The sequence below is a fragment of the Carassius carassius genome, chromosome 35, assembly GCF_963082965.1.
Source record: "Carassius carassius chromosome 35, fCarCar2.1, whole genome shotgun sequence".
Lineage (NCBI taxonomy): Eukaryota > Metazoa > Chordata > Actinopteri > Cypriniformes > Cyprinidae > Carassius > Carassius carassius.
Genome location: NC_081789.1, coordinates 8,678,120 through 8,700,421, shown reverse-complemented (window position 1 = coordinate 8,700,421; position 22,302 = coordinate 8,678,120). Strand labels below are relative to the sequence as shown.

The 22,302-nt window shown below is 41.6% G+C and overlaps 1 protein-coding gene across 2 annotated transcripts in view; it reads left to right on the top strand.

Moving 5' to 3' along the window:
- LOC132115944 (elongation of very long chain fatty acids protein 2-like) overlaps positions 1 to 22,302 on the top strand; it is a 110,840-nt gene that overhangs the window by 5,739 nt on the left and 82,799 nt on the right. The window lies entirely within an intron of this gene.

Here is a 22,302-nt window from a genome sequence, read left to right as displayed (position 1 = left end):
TTGTCATAGTGACGCGCAGGAAACTGCCGTGACGTAATCTTCTACGCGACACACACCCGCTACTCACACACACAGGACAATGGAGGAAATCGAGTGCATGTTGTTTTTGATCCTCGGGATATATTGGATATATCACGCAATCTCTGGCCAAACTTTTTAAAAATGGCGGGGTTATTCTGGATACTATCTGGATACTATTGCTGGTGCGTGTAATGATGACGCAGTGAATAGTGACGATTCTCTCTGACCAATCAGCAGTCTGCTGTGTTTTCACGTCACATTATAGTATCGCCTCAGCTCGCCTCAGCTCGCTTGGAACCTCGCCGGAGGTGGTACGAAAAAAAGTACCTGGAAGCTGGTACAGGTACAACTTTTACACAGTGGAAAACCAAACAGAGCCGAGTCGAGGCTAGCCGAGGCGAGCTGGTACTGTGTAGTGGAAAAGCGCCATTAGTGGACAAACAGATGTCCCGAATGCCTGCAGTACATGCAGAGATGATGGAGAATACGACGCTGACGTTCAGCAGGTGAGATGTGAATGCCAGCAGTGTGCATGGCCTCAGGAAACAGAGCAACTTTGAACGAAACAGATTCTGGACAGGCTGGGGTGGAGATGGGGCACGCTGGGTACAGCGGGCACGGCATCGAAGATCAGCACATTTCTCCAAATGGATATCTAATTCCACCAGCTGATCGAAGGCAGCAGGGACTTCTCATGCGATGCGATATTAAATGTGCAAAATAACCCCTCAACTCAAATATTGTTTTAAAACACTCAATATAAACGCCTCAAACCCTTGAAAAGATTGATATCAAACAACCAATAGCATTTACAATACACCTCTTATTTTGAAATCGAATAAATTCCCACTGCGCAATGTGACGTCGGAGTGACGTATTTTTCATGTAATTTTTGGACATCAAAATTCGGTCCATTGAAGGGGTTGTTTTGTAATGCCAGGCGACGTCTTTTTTCAACGTCTTCCTGCTGAGACAATCAAATGGAGTTTTTGCAAAATGATCTGGAACAGTATGCCACCTTCTGAAATGGGACTAGATCATTTTCCAAAAACTCCATTTGATTGTCTCAGCAGCAGGTGATAACGGGAGATGCATACGAAGGTGTAATGCATTTCCTGTTGAAACTAGAAGTTGAGCCAAACAAAGCTACAGGAAAATTAACTGGCATAGAAATCATGTCCTCCACCCTCTGGAAAAATGGGACTATATACAACACTACAGTTATACAAATACAAATAAATCACAATTCAATATCACCATTTTCATCTTTATTTAAAAATAATTTGCCGATGCAGGCTGAAAAGCTGTGCCGTCATTTTCCAATGGTTTAACACTAGAGTGAAATGCCTGCCGTGTTGCCTTGACCAATCAGAGTGCCGTTTACTGGTTGGTAGGGATATGCTGGTATCAAATTTTCCTGTTGCGATTAATTGATAATGCTTTAATCACGGTATATGGTATTATTACAGTCATAATACAGTATAACAGGTTAAATAACTTTTTCTTATAAAAAAAATAACTAAACATTTAAAACAATAAAGCAATACAGAAAAATAGATAAAAGTTAAATGTTTTACACATTAAAGTGTAAAAAAACAATAGGTATCACTTTACAATATGACCTCATTAGTTAACCTTAGTTAATGCATTAACATTCAAGGCAAGGTAAGTAGAGTCCTGCACGGGAAACACGGGTCTAAACATGCGTTCAAAACAGTCACGTGCAAACGTAAAAATAGGCCTACGTTCCACTTTAAAAAAAATCACAACCGCGAGAACGGCTACATGAGTCATTAGTTAACAGACGTAAAAGATTAGCCAGCTGTTTTTTTCGTTGTTTTTGTTTTCCGTTTATATATATATATATATATATATATATATATATATATATATATATATATATATATACAGAATCTGAACTAAAATGTGTTTGATTTCAAAATTTGTGTCATAAAATTATATCGCGCATACAGCTCAACTAACGCGATCGTTATAAAGGTGTTTAAACAACAATACACTTCCACTTGCATGTATTTGACAATCTGAATATCAAATATTTCATTCCATAGCTAACACATTTGTGAATATGGGCCTAATCTAGTTCGTTCACATGTGCGCTCTGGCGCAGATCCGCCTTTCATGATGCTCAGCTGTGGACGATTTAAAAATGGGTGCGTTCGACTTGAAGCACAACCTCAGACGGTGGTATGATTCGCTCTTTTGTTGTTCTGTTTTCTTTCAGGATCAAAAATACAACAAATGGAAGCGTTTATCTGTATTTCCGACTGATGAGAACTGTGCATATACATTCATAAATCAGTCAATTTTGTATTTTATTATGAGATATTTTAGTCTAATGTGATCAGTGACTCAAGCACTGATGAACCAAAGAGCACATATTTCGACATTTGCAGTAAAAACGTGAAATATAAATTCTCCGAAAATGCATTTAATATCAATATATTGAAACGTCTGTTTATATACTCCATTAATAAAGGAGTCCAGACATTGGAAAAATATCAGTCCACATGCGTTTTATATTTAATATGAGGGAAATAGACATGCATGCATGCGTGACACAAAAAATATTTAACTTTTAGGTAGCAAAATATTTTTTAGTAATTCTGTCAATTACACTAATGTTATTACATTGTCTGCTATATATTTTGCTTCTTATTTATTAAATACGGGCAATTGATTGATAAAACATTGATCAAAATTAAGATAAAATGTATAAAAAACGAATATCTTTTAAAAAGAGTTTTCCATAAATAACTTCTGTATGACCTGGCAATAAAATTCAAAAAAAGTGTGTCTAATGTGATTGGCTTAACTGATTTGATTTCGGGTGCGGGTCGGGTGTCGGTTCTATTTTAAGCGGGTCGGGTCAGGTGCAGTTTTAATTAGTACTGCTGTCGGAAAACGGGTCGGATGCGGTTTTAAGCACTGCGGGTACGGGCGGGTGCGGATTTACAAAATCGGACCCGTGCAGCTCTCTGAAGGCAAGTTTATTTATATAGCACATTTCGTACACAATGGTAATTCAAAAAGAAAGAAAAACAAGTCATGAAGAAAAATAATCACAAAAATAAAACAAGCAATTTAAGAACTTGAAAATGAAAATGATTTAAAAATTGACTAAAAATGAATTTAAGACAGTTTAAAAATAGAAAATGATTTTACATAAAATACAGTGCAATACATAAAATATAGTGTAATCAGTTCGGACATCGCATAGTGCTCATTCAATAAATGCACAGCTAAACAATGAGCAATAGCTACATTTACTATAGAAGTTATTAATCTTTGTTAAAAAATACAAGCCTTAGTTCATGTTAGCTCATGTTAGCTCATTAAATAAGCTAAACAGTTGCAACTTTCAATTTTAACAATGTGTTATTAAATATTGGAATACCTAAGATTAATGAATGTTCAGAATAATTTTTTCATTGGCAGTTTAACTAATGAAGCCATAATGTAAGGTGTGAATGAACAATAAAAGATCAAAACACTTTCAAACAATATCTAGGGGGCTGTTTACACCTGGCCACTTCATGCGTTATCTCAGATCGGATAGCTATCTGATTTATCAAAACGGTTCCATTTACACCTGGTCACATGAATGTGTTTTTGCGAAACGGATTTAAATCCGATCTTCAATTCCCGCACTATATGCAGATTTAATGGCGTGCACGTCACCGAAAGCAACAGATATGAGCTGCATTTTATTGATCATCAGCTAAAATTTCAAAATCAAAGACCGCAATAAGAGAGAGCAGCAACAGCACTGGTACGATCATTTCGTTTCTCTACTATTAATGATGATGATTGTGTGTTAAGCGTTCGCGACTTACTTTCACTTTGATTTGCGATAGTTTGCACGTTGGTTTAATGAATATATGCTCAGCTTCTCATCTGGTGGTGCGTGTTCCAGTAGCGTCGTCATATCTGGCTATAACATTACATATAGCCTATAACACGCCCTCACACGTTTATTTTTTTAGCATTTTGGGGAGGAGTACAATTTACATATGTGGTTTTAACAACCAGATGCATGTACACTTGTCTAGTTTTGTCTGGAATGCGGCCCAGACCACCTCCTGAAGTGGTTTGAGCGATCGGATTCAAATCCGTCTCAAATGCGTTTCGGAGGGCATTTACACCTGGTCTTTTCACGATCGGATAGCTATCCGATCTGAGAAAACGCATGAAGTGGCCAGGTGTAAATGGCCCCTAGGATATTTGTAGTCCAGATAAAAAAAAAAAAAAAACAACAAAAAAAAAATGAATGTTTGAAGATAAATAGCCTATTAAGTCTAAATATTTCAGTAGTTGGCTCTGTTATAAACACCATAGGGAAAACACAAATCTCAATGGTTTTTTAAGATTATTTAAATATGGTTTAGAAAGTAACAGCTGCTTTATTTACTGTGTTTACAGGGTAAGGGCTGCATTTAGCACCATCTGCTGTCGGAGAGTGAATGTGCTTTCATTCAGCGTGGCTCTCACGTGTTCCTCCATGTGCTTCTCATGCGTGCTTGTTTACATCAGAGCGCATGCGCTCTTTCAAGCAGCATACAGCGGTGTTGTGCATTTTAAGCAGCTGATGGGAATACTATTCTTAAAATGCATTCCAAATTCTGAATAATTTATAATGTATATTTTATTCACGGTATTTAGAACAGCCCACGATAACAATATCGTGCATATTAATCACCGCAATATATCGCATTACAGAATACCAGCACAAGTCTGCTGGTTGGGTTATGATGATATGCTGCCTCGACCAATCAGGGTGATGTTGACTGTTTTTTGTCTCTTTGGTTGAAATCCAAAGCCCTTGGTAGAAAGTTGTCCTCTCCTGTCCTTTAGCTGCTGTTGATTCTTTTTTAATTAGAAATAAGGAGGATAGGCCTAATATACAGTATTCTACCATGAAATCATTTTCTGAACTATAATTCCATAAAAAATGCATTTCCAAATAAATAAACAGATACATGCAAAAATACATGTATGCTTAAAGAAATAACTTGATTAGGCTGCTTTAAATAAACCAGTTAAAGAAAAACAGGAAAATGTAAAAAAAAAAACAAAAAAGAAAAAAAAAAATACATGGCCTGGATAAATAAATAGGCATTCACATAATAAATCGTGTTTGTTTATAAATAATCTGTATGTTCAGAGTTCATGATCATTTTTATAAAGCCTGCATAGTTAAGTACTTTCACTTAAATGAAAATTAATAGGTAATTTCTATTGCCATTTAAGTGAAATTATTGAACTTAAATATTCAAGCTTGATAAAAATGATCATTCTAGATGTTGATAGGCCCTATAAAACAAATATTGACAAGGGTTTGAGTTTGACAAGGCAGGATATTGAAGAACAAAACCCTGAAATGTATCAAACAAAACACATACTCAAAACAACCTTATATACCGAATTGAAAAAAAAAAAAAACATAACATAATAATAAACCAACCAACCAGGTAGAGTAAAAAAGATGCACAAAAAATAAATAAAATAAAATAAATAAACCATGGAATGCATCAGGCTTCATACAAAAAACAAAACAACCTGTAAATTATTTATAAAACAGTTTAAGAGCATGTGGAATAAAAGAAAGTTCATGTCTTTTTGATTTACTCCTGGGCACAACAAACTCCCTATGCTGCCGTAGTAGGTAAGTAGGTTTTGGAGCCACAGACAGGAAACAATGCAGTGGTGATGAACTGTCCTTGAGTAGTTTTGTAAAAGTACGTATAGTGGCCTCGTCGCGCCTCTCACTCATTAATGGGACAGTAGAAGTTGGAACACCTATTATCCGGCAGCAACGTTTTTGGACCCTCTCTAGCTCATCAGAGAGACCTTTAGGTAGTCCACCCCATACTGGGCTAGCGTACTCAAGGACTGGCCGTATAAATGTCAGATATACTTTCATTAAAACATCACTAGGGAGACCAGCATTTTTAGCAACACAGAGATAGTGTACTCTAGGACGCACCTTCGAAATCATGTACTTAACATGGGCATCCCATGACAGATCAGAAGAAATTTGGACTCCATGCAGTTTAAAGATGGAAACTCTGCCAATTGCATATCCTGATATTACGGGAGAGGGGGGGCAGGGAATGTTTTCATCTTTCCTGGCGCTAATGATCATGTCCACTGTCTTACCTTTGTTCATTGCCAATGAAAATTCTTGTCCCCAATCCGCCACTGAGTCCAAGGCATTCTGAGTTAATCCTGGTAGGGATCCCATTAAAAATTCAGTAATTGTTAAATCATCAGCATATTTGACCGGAATTACTGAAGGAGGCAGAAAGGAATCCAAGCTGTTTATGGCGATGACAAAAAGCAGAGGGGATAGAAAACCCCCCTGAGGGACACCAGCTGCAATTGGATAGGAGTTAGACACACAGGAGCTCCACTTCACCTTTTGCTCTCTGTTACTCAGATAGCTCCTTACACTGAGCCAGAGCGGTCGTCTGACATTCATGTCAGCTAAAGCATAGAGCAGTTGACAATGATCAATTGTGTCAAAAGCTCGAGTAAAATCAACAAAAACAGCATGGATGTCAAATTTAGGATTGGTGTTAAGTGCGTCATGCCAGGATTGCAAAATTTGAATCAGAGCAGTGTCAGTTGATCTGTTCGCCATGAAGCCGTGTTGTGATGGTTGAATTTTAGCAACTGTATCCTCCAGAATTGCGTCTCTGAGGATTCCTTCATACACTTTTCCAACACAGCTGAGTAATGAAATCTGCCGAAATTCTACTGGAAAACTGGGCTTTGTTTTTTTGGGAACAGCCTTGACCACAGCCTCCTTCCATTGTTTTGGGAAAATGTTATTTTGCATGCACGTGATAAAAATATCACATAGCACCGGTGCCAGTTCCTCGTGAAAGGTCTTTAATATCCAAGGAGGAATGTCGTCAGGACCAGCAGCCTTTGCTGCCTTCACTTTGCGGAGTCTGACCTTAACTTTTCCAATACTCAAAAGAGGTATACTACAACTGGATAACTTGCAGGCAACCTCTTCCTCAGACGGAGAAATATGACTTGCATAATCCCACACAGAAGCAAAATGCTTTGCCAAGTTGTCACACTCATATTGCATGATGTTATGATCCTGAGACACCACATCACTCTTACTGTATCTCCTTCCATCCCCGTTAAAGCCTTCACAGACTTAAACCATTGCTTAGGCTTGGTGTTTTGCAGTTTTTCGACCTCATGTTTATAATATTGTTTCTTTGTGTTCTTAATTTTTTTGGCAATAATTGTTTTTAGTTTACTGTAGGATGTTTTATTGCCAGAACAAAAGGCACGCTGTCTTTCTTTTAGCAGATCTTTGATTTGTATGGTCATCCAAGGTTAATCATTATTTGTGATAGAAACTTTCTTAAATGGAATTGTTTTATCTAAGATAGACTTGATCGTGGAAGTGAAGGCACTAACCTTAGCCTCAGGGTCCGTAGCCTCATGAATGTGAGAAAAATCAGAGGTATTCATGAGAAGGCCCAGTTGCCTATTTGTTTCAGAAGTACGTTTTCTACAAAAAATGTGCTTGACAGGCTTGATGGGCCAGTTTCCAGCATTTAGTAGGATAGTCTCATGGTCAGAGGAGCCAACAGGAGGCAAATGCTCTGGTGACTCAAACATGGAGGAAATGTTAGTAAAGATTGAGTCTAATTGACTGGTCTTTCTTGTTGCTCCAGCCACTATTTCTTTCAGACCATGTCTGCGGCAGATGGTTTCATACTTGTACTTATTTGTATCACCGAGTATGACAATTGCGGCAATTACATATTAATCATGTAAATTTCCTGCACCTGTTATAGACGTCCAAATGACATCCCAAAAAATTATCCAGTTCAAAGGTCAAATGTTGAACGTCAAGATGACGTCCAAGTTGGGTCATGGTTGGACGTCCAAATAGTGGACCTAGTTTGGACGTCGAATAGATGTTCAGAAATGGTCATGGACCGACGGACCTATTATAGACATGATCTGCATGTCTATCCGACATCCAGTGTTTAGTGGGTTCTATAAAACCTTATAATACTGTCACTGGGTGAAGAATAACTCGACAAGGTTTCATGAATATAATGCCCCGGAGGGTGGATTTATTTAAGGTGCAAAGTGCCTGGTGAGGTGAGGTGAGCCGCTTCCTGATGGCTGGTGCTTCCCGTGCGTTCCTGTGCTCTTCGGTGCGAATCCAAAACGAAAGTGGGTGTCCAGGTGAGGGGGCTGTCGGTCACTCGCTGCTTTCTGAGGAGAAACGAGAGAAGGATCAGACCAGCGTTTCATTCGGCTCGAGACCATCTCGTGAGTGCAACGTGTGCTGCTTAAAAGGGCGCAGGCTGATGGGGAGCAGTTGTGACCGATCAGCCGGGGGTGAGGACGTGCAGGTGTTCTGCGTTGATTGCCAGGGCGACGCTGATTCCTCCGAGGAAGCTCGTCACAATACATATAAATTGCAATCCTGAATTAAATGCGAACAAACAAATTAAACACTTTTCTAGTCAAGTCAGCTTTATTTATATAGCACTTTTAACAATATAGATTGAAACAAAGCAACTAAACAGCATTAAAAAGGAAAATAGTGTGTCAATAAAGCAAAAAGAAGCTGTAGAGGTCCTCTCTAGGTGCTGATCCACCATCTGGGCTGGATACGTACTGGATCCGGCTGACTGTAGTGACCATCTGACCTGGATACAGACTGGATCTGGTGATCTTGGAATAAGAGAGAAACAGACTAATATTAGCGTAGATGCCATTCTTCTAATGATGTAGCAAGTACATTTTGTATTGTGGGAAGTGTTCCCGGTTCAGGATTTTCCTCATTAATGCAGGCAATTAAACAGGATTAGAATATTAGAAATGTCTTAGTGTTTTATGTGTAAGCCAGGTTAAAGAGGTGGGCCTTTAATCTAGATTTAAACTGACAAGAGTGTGTCTGCCTCTTGAACAATGTTAGGTAGATTATTTCAGAGTTTGGGAGCTAAGAAACAAAAGGATTTGTTTAGGGTGCGATTGTGTTCATTTGCCCTGGTGTCAGACTGTTTTCCTTGATCCTCCTTAAGCGTAAAGAAGCAACCGTATCTAAAATGCTAGAAAAGAGAAAGTCCATAGTCTCTGTTACATCAAGTTGTACTGGGTTTTTGAATGTGCTAAAGAATTGAGATAAATCAGGAAGATTAGTTACAAAGCAGTCTTTTGTGGTAGAAGTGATGTCATGTCTATTAAATCTAGAGTATGATTTCGACAATCATTTGTTTATCTGTATAACATTAGTTGTTTTTTATTTGTTGAACATCAGTTAAATTGTTATTCTTAAATTGGTTTGGACGTTTTTTTGTATTTTCTAGTTCGGGGAACAGACACAGTCTCTATAGTGTGATATCGTAGTCGGTTACTAACGTAACCTCGGTTCTCTCTAGAAGAGGGAACGAGTACTGCGTCTTAGCTAAGACGCTACGGGAAAAGTCTCTTTTCATGAAATACTGAAGCAAAAAATTATCCTTAATTTTGAATTTTTGTAAAGCGCATTTGCAGCAGTACACAGCCATAGGCGAGACGGCTCGCTCGCTCATTGGCTGCTCTGCGGCAAGTAGATGCACCCGTAGATGCGGCAATACAACATCACACAGTCGAGGCAAGGCCTGACCAATGTGGCAATGCGGGTCTTACGCAATACTGCCCATATAACAGTCGGCAGCGCATAACGCTCACGAACTCAGAATTCCCATCAGGGCCCTGATTCGGTTATACCGACAGCAGCCTTGCTTGCAAGGCGGGAACCTCCAGGTTATAGAACCTGATAAATGTAGACGGCGAAGCCCAACCTGCCGCCATACATATTTCCTGCAAGGAGATCTCAGTAGACCACGCCCACGACGAGGCGACGCCCCTTGTGGAGTGTGCTCTGACGCCCAGTGGGCACTGAAGGCCCCTGGAAGCGTAAGCTAACGCTATGGCATCAACTATCCATCTGGATAGAGTCTGTCTTGAAACAGCCATTCCCTTGGAACGTCCACTGAATGAGACAAACAGCTGCTCAGTCTGTCGAAAGACAGCGGAGCGAGACACATAAGCTCTTAAAACCCTAACAGGGCAAAGAAGACTCGAGTCTCCATCCTCTCCTGACACCGACAGGGCAGACAGGGCAATAACCTGAGCCCGAAACGGCGTGTTGAGGGACTTCGGCACATAACCGTGCCTAGGTTTGAGTATGACCCTTGAGTCATTAGGCCCAAACTCCAAGCACGACTGGCTCACCGAGAGCGCGTGCAGGTCACCCAGACGCTTCACTGAAGCGAGAGCCAACAAGAATACTGTCTTGAACGACAGATGCTGGAGGCTAATCGATTGGATAGGCTCAAAAGGGGGACCCTTCATGGCCTCCAAAACCGTCGCGAGGTCCCATATAGGGACTGACGGAGGTCTGGGAGGATTCAGCCTCCTAGCTCCTCTAAGGAAGCGGATGACCAAATCATTCCTTCCTATTGACTGACCGAGCGCTGTTTCAGAAAACGCTGCGATGGCCGCCACATAAACTTTGAGCGTGGATGGGGCTCTGCCCTTATCCAACAGCTCCTGTAGGAAGGAGAGAACCTCAGTCACCTCACAACTAAGGGGTGAACATCCCCGAGCTGTGCACCAGCTGGAGAACACCGACCACTTCGAGGCATACAGCCACCGTGTCGACGGAGCTCTAGCCTGAGTGGTATTTAGCACTCCCACTGAGAGATCAGCGGGTAACCATTGAGCGCCCACACATAGAGGGACCACAACTCCGGTTGAGGGTGCCAAATCGAGCCCCTGGCCTGCGAGAGGAGGTCCCTCCTCAACGGCACTGGCCACGGGGCGATGTCTGCTAACTGCATCAAATCTGGGAACCATGGTTGGTTCTTCCAAAAAGGTGCTACAAGCAGTATTGAACATCTCGTTTCTCTCACCCGTTCTTTCACCTGCGGAAGGAGGGAGACGGGAGGGAAAGCATAAAGTGGGCAGCACGGCCATCTCCGTGACAGCGCGCTTTCGCTCTTGGAAAAGAACGCGGGGCAGTGAGCGTTTTCGTGGGACGCGAAGAGGTCCACCTCCGCCCTGCCAAATCTCTCCCACAACAGCCGGACTGTTTGTGGGTGTAGAGACCATTCGCCCGTGGGAATGTTGTTTCTGGACAGCCTGTCTGGACCCAGATTCTGTAGCCCAGGCACATGAACTGCCCTCAGCGAGCGCAAGTTGCGCTGAGCCCAAACCAGGAGGCGTTCCGTCAGCCTGTACAGGTTTCGGGACCCTAGACCGCCCTGGCGATTTATGTAGGACACCACAGACATGTTGTCCGAACGGACTAAGACGTGGCGGCCCTTGATTCGGGGACAAAAGCGCGTCAGCGCGTTCTCCACTTCCAGCATTTCCAACTGCAGAACCGGAGATGCTGAGGCCATGAGACCCAGCATCCTCTGACATTCTCTGAGCGAAACGGTCGCGCCGCAGCGGAGAGAACTCGCCACACGCTGAATGCCCAACGCGCGCTGTGGTGACAGCCACGCCGTCATGGAACGTGAGTCCAGAGCTAAACCCAAAAACAGTATCGTCTGACTGGGGTTCAGCGAACTCTTCGTCCAGTTGACACTGAGACCGAGTTTCTCGAGGTGATCGAGTAAAACGGCCCTGTGCTCCACGAGCTCCGCTCGTGACTGAGCCAGAACCAGCCAGTCGTCCAAATAGTTCAGCACTCGCATGCCTCTGAGTCTGAGAGGAGCGAGCGCTGCGTCCATGCACCTCGTAAACGTACGAGGAGCTACGGACAAGCCGAACGGCAGGACTGTAAACTGGTATGCTTGGCCCTCGAAGGCGAATCTCAAATATCGCCTGTGACTTGACGCTATCTGTATTTGAAAATACGCGTCCTTCAGATCTATTGACATGAACCAGTCTCCTCTGCGAATATGCGCGAGGAGCTTCCTGGTCGTAAGCATTCTGAAACTGCGTTTCACCAATGCCCTGTTCAGCTGTCTTAGATCCAGTATGGGCCTGAGACCCCCGTCTTTCTTGGGCACTAGAAAGTATCTGCTGTACAGCCCCCCCTCGCTTTGAGCTTGAGACACAGGCTCTACAGCCCCTTTGCTCAACAGTTTTGATATCTCGGCCCGAAGTATGTGTGCTACTCCTGTTTTGACCATGGTTTCGACGCGCGCTAAAAAGCGCGGAGGGCGTCGAAAAAACTGTAGCGAGTAGCCTCTCTTTATAATGCCTAGCACCCAATCCGAAACCCCTGGAAGCGCTGACCATGCATCTGCATGAATGGCTAAGGGGTGGATGCGAAGCGCGCTCTGTTGACTGGGCAACGGCGGCGCTTGGGTGCGCTGCACCATGGGCGTTACGCCTGTGGCATTTGAGGCGGGGAGCGCGCTGATCACAGCGGGCAGATCGCTCCTCCTCGACCCCGTCCCGGCGCTTAACCGATTGAGGGAGGGCTGAGCGGGTCCCGTGGGACTCGTGATGTCTGCGAGTAACTGTGGGCTGCAAGTGTGCACATTTACTGCTTTCGACTCGGTGTCTGCCTGGGCAGAGTGTACGTGCATGGGTTTCGTTTTTACAGAAACCACGCGCCGTGTGTGACATAGTGTTTGTGGGCACTGAGGAGTGGGCACGTTTACTATGTGGCCTGAGTCGATCTTATAGGCGCGAGCCCTGTGTGCAGGGCTGTGCTTACATGTGGAGATGGGCACTGAGGAGTGGGCATCGTCACTACATTTATAGCACCATCGGCCATGGCCGGAACAACAGAAATAACACTCTTTTCGGGAAATATCTGGGTAGCCGTGATAGCGGCTTTTGTGTGCAGGCAAGCGGGCACTCGTGCAGGCTTGCACGTTGCAGAAGACACTGAGACAGTCACAATTCTTGGAACTGCAACAGCGAAGTGCTTGGGTGAGAGCTCGGCCGCAGCGGAACTCCTACACCGGCGCTTTCCTAGCAGTGCTAGGATGACTTCGGGGCTTCCGGCTTCACCGTAATCCTTTGCCGCGGCTCCCGCGGCGCGGGGCGACGGCTGGAAGAGCAAGAACGGGGTCCCGAGCTGCGTTGCTGACGCTGTCGCGATGACGCAGCTGGATGCGGTGGGCGTGACTGAGAGCTTTGTGGGGCCGGTCTAGCGCGGCTCGCTGCAGAACCGGAGCGCTTTGACAGGAAGTGCTTGAACGCCTGTGCCGTTTTTTGATCCTCGACGAATCTCTCAACAAACTCATTGACAGATGATCCGAAGAGGCCAGCAGGAGTCAGGGGCGCGTCGAGGAACGCAGTGCGCTCAGACTCCGCGATGTCGGAAAGTGTTAGCCACAAATGCCTCTCAGCCACCGTAGCGGAAGCCATAACCCGTCCCATGGCCTGTGCAGCGGCCTTAGTAGCGCGGAGGGAGAGATCCGAAGCACTCCTCAGATCCGCGAGACAGATCGCTTCAGGTCCCATCTCATCCAGCTTGCGGAGGAGATCGCCCTGGAAAATCTGCAGCGTGGCCATGGTGTGTAGCGCAGACGCAGCCTGCCCAGCAGCAGAGAAGATCCGTGCGAGCAGCGATGACGTCATGCGGCAGGCTTTCGATGGCAACGCCGCCTTCGTCCGCCGTCCAGCAGAGGGCGGGCAAAGGTGCGCTGCTATAGCCTGTTCCACTGGCGGAAGTGACAGGTAGCCTCTGTTTTTAGCATCGTCCAGTGTGGAGAATGCTGGTGAAACAGATGAACGAATTCTCGCCGAGAATGGAGCGTTCCAACCTTTCGCCACTTCTTCGTGAAGCTCAGGAAGAAAAGGGGCGTGCTTCCAGCTGGGAGAAAGACGCTCATCCGGGAGAAAGCTACCATCCAGCCGGGAACGAGAAGGGGGCGCTGGTGCAGACCACTCGAGGCCGAGGCTCGCCGCGGCCAGCATGAACACTCGCATCAGCTCCTTGACGATATCAGCTCGTCTGCTGGGCCTCTGAGCAGAAGGCGCGAGAACCGCCTAAGATCTGCACAGTATCTTACTACAGCTTATTAGTGGTTGGATGTTGAGTGTTATTTAATTGTTTCCTGTGGAGCTAATGTTAATTAATTGATGTGTGCTTAATACTCCAACTGAAAAAAAAAAATTCAATGTTTTATATGGTCACATTTTATTTTGATGGTCCCCTTAATCAATCGACTATAAGCAACTTTGCAACTACATGCCAACTAACTCTCAGTAGAGTATTAGTTATTAGTATGCTCAATAATGGTAGAATCTAGTGTAGTAGAATAAGTTGACATACTTGCAAAGACACTCTTAGTCAGTTTATCTGTTGGTTGACCATCAAAAGAGTGTTAGCATATATTTACAGTAGTAGACATAGTAGTACTCTAATGACCGCTAGTTGATATGTAGTTGCAGAGTTACTTATCAACAGCTGTCTAAAGGGTACCATCAAAATAATCAAACTGATATTACAATAAAAATAGTTCAAAGCAAATGTGTCATATTACACATTAATCTGATCTGATCTTGTGGCTGTTTGAGATAATGTATTATTATTGTTATCATTACTAATTATAAGTGTTCTTTGACTGCTTTAATAAGACTCCAAACCTGAACAGATTGATATGCCCAAATTCAGTTATAGCCATAGCGCCACCTATTGGCAACAGGAAGTGACATATTTTACACTGCGACGAACTACTCCTTTAAATTTTATGCCATCAATGTCTTTTTTGTGGTCAGTCTAATCTAAAGGCCTGTGCAATGTTAAATTGTGAAGATCTTGAGTTTTCGTTAAAAGGCGAGTCCATGGCGCCGTGACGAAGTTCGATGTCTCGCCATGGGAATAAAAGATGTTATAACTCAGGCATAAAATGTCCGATCTTCCCCAAACTTCACGTGTTTGATAAGATTCCTGGCCTGAACACATCTGAAGGCCAATATTCCATCGGGTGTGGCAAAATGGCTCGATAGCGCCACCTATACAGTTTCAACGGAGTGCGCCTCGAGCTATGTTTCACGATCACGTACATGTATGAAAATCGGTACACACATGTAACACACCAATACCTACGAAAATCCGAATCCTAACAGGAAGTCGGTTATTTTGAATTTTCTCTGCAAAATTGGTGTTGTTTTTGCCAGTTTCAGGGGTTGTACTTTAACAAACTCCTCTTAGAGATTTATTCAGATCAATACCAAACTTGGTCAGTGTAATCTAAAGGCCTTTGCGATGTTAAATTGCGAAGATCTTGAGGTTTCGTTGAAGGGCGTGTCCATGGCGGCCTGACAAATTTTGATGTTTCGCCATGAAAAAGGAAGTTGCTGTAACTCAGACATACAATGTCCAATCTGCCCCAAACTTCACATGTTAGATAAGACTTCTGCCCTTAACAGATCTACATGTCCATATTCAGTTATAGTCATAGCGCCACCTGCTGGCAACAGGAAGTGACATGTTTTACGTTGCGACAAACTACTTCTAGAAATGTTTTGATATTAATGTATTTTTTGTGGTCAGTCTAATCTAAAGGCCTGTGCAATGTTAAATTGTGGAGATCTTGAGTTTTTGTTAAAGGGCGTGTGTCCATGGCGCCATGACAAAATTTGATGTCTCACCACAGCAAGAGAAGTAGTTGTAACTCAGGCATAAAATGTTCGATCTTCCCCAAACTTCACATGTTTGATTAGAGTCCTGGCCTGAACACATCTGAAGGCCAATATTCCATTATAATGATAGCGCCACCTGCTGGCAACAGGAAGATTGGCACATATATGCAATATACTTTAATACTTTAAACTGCAGAAATGTACTTAGTTCAGGGAAATGTGTATATATAAAGCCATTACAATGAAATGAAATATTATTTTCATTTTAACATATAGATAAATTGAATACAGACCAAAGATTATCTGTATGATTAACCCAAAACAAATTGTATTTTATGTTTAACCACTAAAGAGACATCAGAGCCAGCAGCACATATCAGAAGGACTAGCCGAGTTAAGACTGCTCTCTGCGGACACATGATCACTCACTGTGTGCTCATACTGTGATCTCAGTATGTGAGACCACTGTTATATCATTGTGTTAACTGTGATCTAAAAGTTCTCTAATATTGGTAAGTAATACCACAAACATAAAATGTCTGCTTTTATTTCCTTCAAAGTATTTCTACAATTCAGTTTCCTTGTTTATTTCGATTTATTTTCAGTTCGGTATTGGCATTTTACAAAAATTTCAATTTAACAGATACATTCTGCATCCGGTGTTGTTTTGGTCACTCCTTTTTGGTTCTTAACTTTGATTTATTTGTCCCCTTGGAAAGACTTGACACATCCTGAAACACAGAAAACAATATGTTATTGCAATCAGTTGCTAACATCCTTAAAGGTAAAAATAACTATTGGTTAAGCAAAATATGAAACAAATCATGCATCCATGCTTCCACAAATCATGCTTGTATAGTTACTGAAATATGTTCCTGAGTTAGTAATGTAGTCTAGTAATGATCTGACTTGGGAAGTATAACAAATCATAAATACTGATATGCAACCTAAAGCCAGGGCCACACTCAACAACTAGCTAAAATATTGTAAGACTGAACTGAACACACACCGATGATTTTAAATGCTGACTGTAAACACCAACTGAACGTAGGTTAACTGGCTCTGATGCGTTTGGGTGTGAGTTGTTAGCATCAAATTACATTCATAATCAGTCTTAAATTTCGTCGCTGTCGGGCGGAATCCTTGTATCTCCTAAATCATTATTTTTCAGGAAATTAAAAAAACAGCATATTTTTTGAGTTATTCAACATTGTATTATTAAAGTTGGTATTATACCTTATATTGCTATTAGTGCTGGGCGGTTTGAACAAAAATTTATATCACGTTTTTTTTCTAAATTATACCGGTTTCCCGGTTTATGACAGGTTTTTTTTCCATGCATAATCAGGTGTACAATGCATTTTCTGCTTGTTGATATTCCAAGACATGCTTTTAGCCCGACAGCACTTGCATAAAATGGTTGTTTGGTCGATGTCAAATTTTTTGGAAACCAAAAAACCTCCAAACAACAGACCCGGCCCCTTTTTTTGTTCTACTAGTTCTGCAGCATTCATCTTCCCATACTCCGTCTGCAGTGCATATGCAGTCCACAGCACGGACTCATTGTGCTTTTACACAGGACGCGTTTGCAGTCTGCTACTGATCCGCTACTGATCCATGTTAATTTTTCCCGTGAACAATGCGCTTTCACTTTACTTCAGCGCCTGCAACACAGCAAAAATAGACACGGTTACGTAAATGATAGCTGCACTGCTGCAGATGCACCGCTCCTTGAATGCACTGACGGACGGCAACCTCGTGCAGTGTGAACGCTGGAATCCGTTAATATGGGTGCATAAAAAAAATACACAACGCATACGCACTGCAGACGGTTGTATGTGTGAAACAAGCATTATAACATAACACCAGAGCACTACTGTGTTTACCCTCACCATGCCTCGCAGTCGCTGCAGAAGTGCAACATTGTAAAGGGTCCGTCTGAAACAGTGTCGCACGGCCGTGGCGCAGCATAACATTCGTTCTGAACGTTGAGTAATTAAATACATCGGTATGGCGGTATATTTAAAATGAATATTGTAACGAAAATTTACACCAGTTTTCGGTATGAACCGGTTTACCGCCCAGCACTAATTGCTGTCATATACTGTTGTATACCAATATTAACACAACATTTCCTCAAAATCATGTTTTATCGGAGATATGAGTTTTATGACTTGAGAGCAGGGAGATATGAGTTTACGCTCTCATTGATAAGAATGGTACGGACACTGCTGCAGCAGTGTTCATCAAAGTCTGCGGTCACGTTGAGCCTTTTGACAAGAGACAAGGCTCTATGGGCTAATCAAAGCAAATGATTGTGGTTACATACATCTTCCTAAACTATTTTAAACGTTAGAGCTATGAGTGATGGAATACCAAAATAAAACTATAAACTGGATAAAATTGGTGATCACGTTGAACCTTTTGACAAGAGAAAAGGCTTCAATAGTTAACCAAAGCTAACGACTGTGGTTAGATACATCTTCCTAAACTCTTTAAATTTTTGAGAGCTATAAGTGATGCAATACAAAAAACAAAAAAACAAAACAAACGAAGAGCTGATTAAGATGTCTAATAGGCGGAAATTTGCCTAATCTGCTTGCAAACTTACCTTCGAGGCACACGGGTTTCCTTCTGCACCGAAGCATGTATCTAACCTAACTATTTGTATCCAAAGAGGCTTACTTGGCGCCAGTAGATAGCCAATAGTTTATTTTCTTCCATAAATAAAAACTTTGCAACTTGGGGTGTTTTACATGCACAGTGCCAAAAGAGACATAGTCTTTAAGTAGGCCTAACAGTTTAACTTAAAGTCAGTAAAATAATAATAAAAACAATAATTTAATGGTGGTATCCAAAATATCCAATTTAATTCAAGTATTATATTAGATACATTTTAAAACTTTAATGAACATGCATAATAAGCCTAGTATTAAGTAGATATTTGAAATACATCAATAACTGATATCATAGTGTAACACAGATAATATTGCCATCATATTGACTGTTAATACTGCATCGTATATTAAGCTAGTGAAGTAAATTGTCATAAAAGTTGTGAAAGTCCTTTCGGATGACTTCTTTCAGGTCTTGGAGGTGTTTGAATTTCAGCTCTTTGATCTTCAGGTGGTCTGAATCTGAAAAGCTGCATCTGACAGAGTTCTTCGAAGGACACAGACAAGGTTGCCTGCAAAAAAAAATAAAATGAATAAAAGTCAAATGATCGTTTCCCTAAAATATTACGGTATGATTACATATGATAATGAGGCAAGAAGCCAGCTAGCTTGCTGATCATGACAGCATGCCTTGACATTCTAAGATACAATCCTGTTTTATCTGCAATGCACTGGGTTTAGTCTGCATTGCAGTGGATTGTCTTGTGCTAAGTTCAGATCCTTAGACGAGCGCCAGAAATAGCAGTGGTCAAGATTTTTTTTAAGCCCTACAAAAATCCCGTTAGCGATCTCACCAAACATGACGACAAAACCAATGCATAGTTTCTAACTAAGTCAATGGCATTCTATTTTTGTCCATTAAATTCATTATCTTCTGCAGAAACAAAACTATGGAAGATTTCAGTCAACAAGATAGCTACTGTCCAATGCTAGACCAAGCAGAAAGAGAAATCTAGCATCCTCAGAAACGATACATGACACCTCAGCACTACCATTACTTTGAGATAAAATTGTTATATATACTATAAATAAACTGTTATTATACAATTCATATAACAGAATCATGAATAAACATTGTTTTGAGGACATTTACCTCAGAGGATGTCTTGCTCGATGAGGATTCATTGCGACTCTTATTATGCTTAATATGCTGTGAAGCTCGCACTTTGTGAAGAAGAGGTGGAGTTACGAGACTTCTCAGAAAGCTGAACCCAATGGAGTTACGAGATTTGCTCTCAAGCTATTTTAAAGACTTTAGATTGGTTAATAATTTGTAAAATTAACATACCCACGTGGGGACTGACCAATAGCATGGATTTGTGAAAAAATATGAAATTTGGACTAGTGATGCACCGAAATGAAAATTCTGCGCCGAAACCGAAACCGAAAATTTAGGATGCACTTGGCCGAAAACCGAAACTGAAGCCGAAAATGGCTTCTTTTAAAAACGTATATATATATATTGCTTGGATTTAATGGATCTGAATTGAAAAATCACAATATAATAATCAAACTTTTATTAACAGTTACATAACAAAACATAAAATATTTTTTACAATAAATATAAATAATAATTATTCTTCAAGTTTTATGTTCCATCAAATAAAATAGTTTTTTAAAAATTGTGCAAAAAAATCCACAATTTTGGAGATTTTTGCAGAACAAATGTTACATATTGCAACTTTGGTGTCCTCTCGTATAGGGCTGTCACTTTTGTAAAAAAAAAACCTGTTCGATTTTTGAGACATAGGCAAAGTGTTCATTGAATCGTTAGTAAATTGCCTATATTTGGCGTTGATCCGTTTTTCAACGCCAAATATAGGCAAATCCACCGACAACTAAACAGGCATTAGGGCGAACATAAAGAAGGCGCTTGAGACGCGCACAAGTCAGCAATGTGGACTGCCATAACGTCAATGAAAAACATTACTGAAGGCTACATTGATATTATGCACTAATAGGCTGTGTGTGTGTGTGTGTGTGTCAGAACCTGCAGTTGCTGTGTGACGCGCGTTCGCTGCGAGCGTATAGTGACGAGCTGGACGCGCTCCGAGAGAAGGCCGTTAAAATCGATTCCCTGTTTTCGTTTTCGAAACTTGTGTTGGTTGGTCCGATCGATTGTGCAGCTTTTGTGACAAGCTTTTTTTGATTGTGACAGCCCTTTGACATGCTTAATCTTTGATAGGCAGACGCGTGATAACAGCTTGACCGTGAGTGAAACCTAAGCGCTTGCGCACGGATGGGAGGGGCGGGTGACATTCATTTTCGGTTTACGTTTTCGGCTGTTTTTTTTATTTCGGCCCGAAACCGATAATGCCATTTCGACCATTTCGGTGCACCCCTAATTTGGACATAGGAGGTTTCCGCCCGACAGCGACAATTTGTAGTGTGTTCCTGTCTGAGCTGGCAAGATGACTGGTTCACAAGTAACGTTTCCAAGCTAACACATGTACCTGGCTAATTTGCTAACATGGGGCCAGGCCACAGTGCATATTGGCATTATAATGTCATATCAGCATATGTGAATAAATTAAAGAGACCACTCACCATTGCTCCAGAACAACATAGCAGTTCCATTGTCAAAAGGCTCTGACACAAATGTAAATCATTATAGTGATGTTCGATCCCTGAACAAATTGTTCTTTAAGCTTGTTCATTCCTAGAAAGTAACCAAACTGAATTGAGTTTTAGTTCCGGGCTGATGACACAAGACTCACTGCCGAAGTTTGCTGACCCGTTCGTTAATCCATTGATAATTTCTATGTTATTAAAACCTTCAAATTCTTGTCATCACTGATAGCTGTGTTCAGCGTGCCAACATACAGTGCTGTGTGCTGTGGTCGATTTGAATCCCGGCTCGAGGACCTTTCACGATCCCATCCCTCTCTCTTTCTACTTCTCTTCTTGTCAGATCTAAACTATCCTATCATAATAAAGGCAAACGCCAGAAAAAAACAACAAAAAAAACATGCAAAATTATTTATGCAGAGAAATGAAAAAAAGAATAATTAGTTGATGTCTCCAAGATGTACAAATAGATGATCTTATTCCCAGTGAAAAATATTTAAACTGCCTCCTTGCAACCTGCTCAAAATTGAATTCATAATGAGCTCACATATTATTCACACTGTGAGTATCGCAGTATGAGGATCATTTGAGTCCATAATGAGCTCACATATTACTAACACTCGGGGGATCACAGTAAGAGGATCCTGTGATGTCACTGTAATCATCACATGATCTCACGTGTTGACTGGGCTGGTAAGTTGCCCAAAGTGGTGGATTTTTGGTCCCAGGATATAGAGAGTGTTTGGGACTCGACACCATTTCTTCTTTATTGGACAGCGTGCCACCACAAGAGCTTTGCCAGTGCCCGGAGAACCAGTAAACCCACTTATCAGTCTAGGCAGAAAGTGTGGCTCTCTTGTATCTCTTGTGTTCTCCAGCATTATTTATTTGATTAGATGGCAAATCATCAGGATGTTTTAAGCATCATGGTTTATCTAAATGAATTTAATTTACTATTTGAGTGGCCTCTTCCAGATCCAAAACAGAAAGAGACAGTGAAAAGCAGAGAGGGAACCAATGACCTGTAAAATGAGAGAGGTCACTGTTGTCGTTTTAGTACAGAGAGAGATTTCGCATTTAATTTCAGCTTTTTCTGCTTTTCATCTCTTTCTGCTGATTAAATAGAAATTCAAGCCATATTAGAAGATGCATTCAAAACCTTTTTTTTTTTTTTTTTTAAGGAAAAACCTTGTGTTCAGGTATTTGGGTTTGAATGCCAAAGGGGTGACAAGAATTTGACAACAAAACAAGCTTTCCATTATAAAATGTATAATATTTGATTGGTTCACCTGACTTTTAAAATACAGGCTACATGCATAACACATGTTCTTATGTAAAATCTAGTGCTGTTGTACAATTCTCAGAGCAGGTGACTTGTGGTTGTGTAATGTTTATTGAGCTCTCTGCATTCACAAGGTATCGTTTTTAT